The following is a 6,788-nucleotide window of genomic DNA, read 5'->3' as shown; positions in this document are numbered from 1 at the left end:
TTGCCTGAATTGGGCATTTGGACCGACTTATGATCGCGGTATCGTCTGCGAATGTGGAAGTAGTTAGCCGGACGTTCGTGCGAATATCTGCGGTGTAAAGGAGAAATAGAGTTGGACCAAGTGCGCTACCTTGGGGAACTCCAGCCTCTATAGTGTAATCATCGGATGTTGTAGTGTGTCATCTCACGGCGAATTTTCTGTTGTAAAGGTACGATTCAAGTATCATGTGAGTGTTTTCCGGCAGAATAGTTCTGATTTTGTGAATAAGGCCATCAAGCCAGACTCGATCGAAAGACTGTGCAACGTCAAGGGATTTGACAGGCACGAGAGTAAACTTATCGGTCTGTATGAAGCTGGTATTGTGTGATCTTTTCCTGGCTTTGGGATCATTAAGGGGTTATATACCTTTTTTGAGCGAAAAAAATTGAGGGAACTTTGGATTTTTTTTTGGTGTGTAGCAATTATTTTATGACAGTGAAGTTATTATTTATTGATAGTACATGTTTTTATCGAAACAACAAACCTTTGTTCTTGAAAAAATATGAATAATTTACGAAGTTATGGCAATTCTTTCGGAACCCTTTTTTTTTATAGCGGCTTGCGGTGACCACGATGGAAGTCCAGCAGGTCAACTTATATCAAAAAACCAAAAATTTTTAGTTAGTATAGTATTATATCCAGTTCGTGAACGATTATTTTTAAGAATATTTGCTTTTTTCTGCATACAGTAACAATTTTTCCAAAAAGTTGATTTTTCGAGTTCTAAAAATTTTATTAAAAAATTCTGATCTGCGAAATTTAAATTGGCGCATAAAAACTGAATCGTTCACGAACTCGGCACAATCATTACGAATAATTTAAAAAAAAATTGAAGAAGATCGATCGAATAGTTCTTGCGCAATCGTGGTCACAGCGAAAGCACTTTTGGAAAAACACGACTTTGAGATAATCGCATTCAAAGTTTTACGTTGACGTTGCAACTATTGAAGTCGAGCGCGTCATAACGCTGTTTTCCTATCGAACTATTATTCGGATCTGTATGAAAATTTGGGAAGATGTTCTTTAGGGGATATACTTTAAGATTCAGCAAAAAAAAAAAATTCGTTTTTTTGAAAAAAAAAAGGTATATAACCCCTTAAGATTACCGATTTTTTCCATTTTTTCAGACTCAACTGCACAATTTGGGAGTTCAATTAGCATTTTGGGAGTTATTAGATCACCGCCTAGGGCCATTTTTGGTTTTAATTGCTCGCTGATGACTTTTGCAACTTCGTTCGGTTGAAACAGAATTGGCTCCGCCTCAGTTTCGATTCGAAGTGGCGGCGACGGTAGTGCGAATGAATTTGTTGCAGGTTTTGGCTGAAAGACATTTCGAAGGTGTAAAGCAAATGTACAATCTATTTCTTTGTCGCTTCTGGCCCAGCTGCCTGAAGAGTCTCTTATGGGAATTACTGTTTCGGACGGCGCACTTAGATTTGGGTGGGCCGTCCACAAGGGATGCTTGGTGCTGGTGGGTGATAGTTTCTCAATGTACTGACGTTGTGCTTTTATGTATTCGTACCTTAGGGCCCTGGTAAGTATGCTACCAGCTTCCTTAAGACTTTGTTTCGAGGATGGCGATCTGCTGGTTTGCCAAGCACGCCTCAAACGTCTTTTCTCCAAAACAAGCTGTTCGATTTCTAGGTTAGTTTTGTGTTGGTGTGTGCGCCCATCTCTCTCTTGCGGTGTAGAGACTTTGGCTGCTGCGACGAGTACAGACTCCAGTGCATCGGCATAGCAGTCGCTGTCCTCCTTGATGTTAAGCTGTGGAGTTAGTTCAATGTGGGAACTTACGTACATTTGGAACTTCATCCAGTTGGTTCAATGCGACGTCAGCGTGCAAGGGTGCTCGATTAATTCCGGACTTTGATGAATAGTTATTAGCACTGGTGAGTGGTCCGACAATAGATCCAATAGCGATTTTGCAGATATTAGATTGCGAGAAATATTTTTTGTCACAAATCAAAATCAATTAAATCAGGTAGTTCTTCTAGGATCTGTAGGCCTGTATGTAGGGCTGCCTGGTGAAACGTAGTCCAGTTTGATGCATGTTTTGATGAGTGCATTATATTTATGCCGTAAAACACAGTTGGCGTTCCATAAAGTTATTCGAAGACTAGGCATAGTTTATTTGGACTGCTGAGCTGCAAGCACTTTTAACAAGATGTTTTGGGTTTGCACAAGGGTTTGCGTGGTGGTTTTCATGAAGGTTATAAATTCCATCACATTGTGTTGCAAAGTGATCATCATAGTTTCCATACCACTTTGGAGATGTCCCATGGCCTGCTGGATGTTATCCATTTCCGGTTCTATGTGAGCTGTGCCTGATCTTAGAGCACTGGCGTAAGAAATGCCGTTGGTGGTAATTGAAGGGCCAAATGAAGACCTGGCTGCTTTTGCGAAGAAAGCTTAAGGTGTCGTTTGTAATCTCATGTAACTGTTCTGTATGTTCTGAGAGCGTGCCCTAGTTGCTTGTTGCATCCGACTTTTCATCTCCTTGCAGACTGGGCAGCCTCTGTAGTTTGCTGTGTGGTTTCCTTGGCACTTTACACACTTTTTAGTGAGTGTCTTCCTTGTTGGCAGTGCAGGGTTTGGAGTCGTGGAGGTTTCAACAAGCTATACATACTGACCTGAGGGCGAAGTAACCGCTGGTGTGTCCGTACTCCTGGCAACTCGTGCATTGCACTGGCCCGGTCCGGTTGTGCGGCTCTTCTACTGCGATCCTACGATGCATCAGGTACTGAAACTTGTAGATCGGGTGCCCTGCGTTTTTTTTTTCAAAGTTCTGCTGTCTGACTCCATCTCGGCCTTGAATAGAGGTTGCGGCTTCTTGTTTTTCTTTATAATTTTTATAACATTTTTTGCACAAAACCCGTTTTCTTTTAAAGCCTCTGTAATTTTAGAGGTGGTCACATTGGGTTCTATTCCCTTACGCACAACTTGAAAGTCTTTACAGCTTTTAAGCTGGCACGTGTAGTAATTCTTTTTGGCATCGTTTAGGTACTTTGACACTGCTCGGAAATCGTCTTCAGTTTTGGTTTGCAGTTTAGTTTCGCTTATATTCCCTTTCATAAGCGGAATAACATGAAAGTTATCTTTTCCGACTAGCCCAACTATTTTGTTGACTGGGGCATTCGAGGTCTTCTCCCGAATAAAGATAGGTGGCGGCTTCTGTTTCGGGCTCCGCCAGAATGGAAAATCTATTTTCTTTTAATGGCCCGAGATTTTCAGGGCCTTTGTTGGTACGGTTTACTTTGGGCTTATTGCCGTTAGATTTTTTTGGGAGCGTTAGCTTGCACTTGGAAATATTTATGTAGCGATTCATGCCTGTCTGCATGGCTTTGGTTTTGCCGTTTGACCCGATTTTTGTACTTGGTTTGTTGTTGCTTTAACCGCTGCAGAAGAAGAGAGTGGAGTCGTTATTGCATTGTTGGCGACAGAGGCCGTTGTAGTTGACGTAGTAGTTGCTGTTGTTGTTGCACTAGGTGGCAGAAGCTCAGTTGGAGTTTTGCATTGCTCACTCCATGGCGTTTGAGCGGTGAGAAGTAGGGCGGGAGTGGAAGAACTAGCTCTCTGGTTTTCGGCGGTCAGTAAACTTGCGCTTTCTTGCTCTTTCGGTTTTAAAGTATTACTCGTGAAAGAGAAATAAGCATTGTTACGGGACAAAGAAAGACGACGTTTATCTTGCTCTCTCGGAATTTTTTCACGGGTTTTCTCTTGTTGTTTTTGGCGTTGAGTGCCCTGATCCACATTCTTACTCATCTCCTTATTGTTAGTTGCGCTGTTGTTGCTTGATGCAAAGTTGCTAGGTTTTGCAAATACAAAAATGTTACAGAAAAACAGAATTTTTTAAGTTTTATATTCTTTAAAAAAATACTTCTACTATTATTTCTGATCGGATAAAATAAAACTCACTTGGACGCCACGGCATTCATGTGCCGATTTTCGGCGTTTTTTTGCATCCAGTCCCATTAAACGAATGCAGATGTAAAAAAACTTAAACTCTGCTCATGCGTGTCAAGCGACCCGTGCCCACTGACTTTCAGGTTTGCAGCTGAGGGGTAAATCCAGCTGTGTTTTAACGGAGCCTTCCCGGGGCCGGGCAACCCTGGGTCGGAAGTGGCCTTGCCGTGGCTTTGGGGCGGAGGCGGAGTCACGGTCGACTTTTTCAAAGAGCCCCAACAACCCTCAGGACCGCCGCGCTTGCCTGGTCGAGCAACGCGGGTGATTATGTATTGATAATAAAACCTAACACCGTAGCTTCGGACTTCACGGGGGAGATTAAACGCCAAACAGATTGCGCAACCATCGAGGAAGGGCCACGAACACCCACCCAAAAGTTCAGTGACGGCACTGGTGGACTTGCACGACGACGGACGCCTACTGTCGGAGAATCTATAATTATATATATCTATAATTATATATAATCTATAATTATATATATATCTATAATTAAGGTATGTTCTTATCTCATTTGCTCTACATGTATTGTTAGTAATATTTATAAGTTTGGATCAGTATAAAAGACCATGTAATTTTGAGTAAACGAATTAGTATACGATGCTTAGGTACTAAGGCATAACGAATCCAATCTCAAGCTGTTTAACAATGGTATGCGTATATATATATATATATGTAGAAGGCGATATATACCAAATGCTACTTCTGGCAACCCCATTAAGAATAGAAGATTGGCAATCCTAGAGTCGAAGTAGGGGAAGTCCCTGAAACCTGAAGCAGTTGCGATGAGAGTTGCGAGAGAGAAGTTGATCGAGTCTGCTGCTATAAAGTTGTTCTGTTGTAAAGTCGCTAAATTGTCGGGACTTAACTCTATATTTGTAAACTCATTGTACTTCTTATAATCTAAATATTACCGAATTAGGGGAGAGTGGGGTAATTTCGTCAGCATTTTTTCAAAACTAATTTTTGTCCATCTTGAGACACGTTATCATATTTCTATTTTTATTGTTGAATGCGGTTAGCACCAAGCTTTAAAATGTGACATTCCCCTATTTTTTTAATTACCTTGGAGATTTATAAAAAATTAAAAAGTAAAACCAATATACTGGGGCGATCTCACCACATAGGGGGTAAAATCGCCACACTACAGGGGCAATTTTGCCACCTGAAAAATGTAGGGAACTTTACGCCTGTAAGTATGCTACACTGATTAAGCGTACCATTTTTGTTGACGTCCTATATTTGTTGCTGCTGCCGGTAGTCTGTTCGTTAGCCAGCTCGTCAAATAAAAAAAATATGTATTTAAAATAGGTGCGAATTTACCCTAAGCATAGGGTAGCGAAATTTCCCCAGACAGTACTTTTTTAGAAATAATTATTTTTCTTCCGAAATTAGGCGCGAAGTTAAAAATCACTAACGCAGAAATGCACATTATAGCACTGTGTATTATATAAAAAATCGTGTATCTTATTCCTTTTGAATTGTGGCATACAGAAAAAATTTCGTCGAGAACTAAATGTAGCTTTTGAACTGTTAAAACACATTTAATATTATAGCTTAATTATCTTGGACTTCTGTGCAAAAAAAATGCATTGGTTGTGTCATGCCGTCTTGAGGGACTAAAACAAAAAAAATTATATATTTTTATGACTTATGGATTCCGAAATATTGCAGGTGACGAAATTGCCCCTGTGACGAAATTACCCCACTCTCCCCTACACACATACTTAATCAAAAGTTACCAATAGACATCTATCAATCTTACATGGGGGCTCAACCGCTTAACGAAAAACTGTTTCTAAGAATTCCGATAGTGTAAAAAATTAATTTAAAACTAAAGTTGACAAACCAATACAAAAGATTTAAGTGTTTATACCCATGCAGAGGGTATTATGATTTCCACCAGAAGTTTGCAACGCAGTGAAGGAGACGTTTCCGACCCCATAAAGTATATATATTCTTGATCAGCATCACAAGACGAGTCGATCTAGCCGTGTCCGTCTGTCCGTCCGTCTGTCCGTCTGTCTGTCTGTCCGTCTGTCCGTCTGTGTGTTTCTACGCAAACTAGTCTCTCAGTTTTTGAGCTATCGGGACAAAACTTTCGCAAAAGTATTCTTTCTATTGCAGGTAGTATATATGTCGGAACCGACCGGATCGGACAACTATATATTATAGCTCCCATAGGAAGGATCGGAAAAAAAAACTTTAAAAAATTCCAGCTTCGGTGTTTTTTGAAATATTACCTTCTACTTTTGGGGATGTTATTATACCCTTGCAGAGGGTATTATGATTTCAGTCAGAAGTTTGCAACGCAGTGAAGGAGACGTTTCCGACCCCATAAAGTATATATATTCTTGATCAGCATCACAAGACGAGTCGATCTAGCCATGTCCGTCTGTCCGTCTGTCCGTCTGTCTGTCTGTCCGTCTGTCCGTCTGTCCGTCTGTCCGTCTGTCTGTTTCTACGCAAACTAGTCTCTCAGTTTTTGAGCTATCGGGACGAAACTTTCGCAAAAGTCTTCTTTCTATTGCAGGTAGTATATATGTCGGAGCCGACCGGATCGGACAACTATATCTTATAGCTCCCATAGGAAGGATCGGAAGAAAAAAACTTTAAAAAATTCTAGCTTCGGTGTTTTTTGAAATATTACCTTCTACTTTTGGGGATGTTATTTTTTAAATATTTCTGAATTTCGAATTAATTATTTAAAAAATCGGACTACTATATCATATAGCTGCCATAGGAACGATCGGAAAATTAATGGAAAAGTAATAGGAAATAAATTCTAG

Source organism: Drosophila takahashii, chromosome 2R (assembly GCF_030179915.1).
Source record: "Drosophila takahashii strain IR98-3 E-12201 chromosome 2R, DtakHiC1v2, whole genome shotgun sequence".
Lineage (NCBI taxonomy): Eukaryota > Metazoa > Arthropoda > Insecta > Diptera > Drosophilidae > Drosophila > Drosophila takahashii.
Note: the sequence above shows the minus strand (reverse complement) of the source record.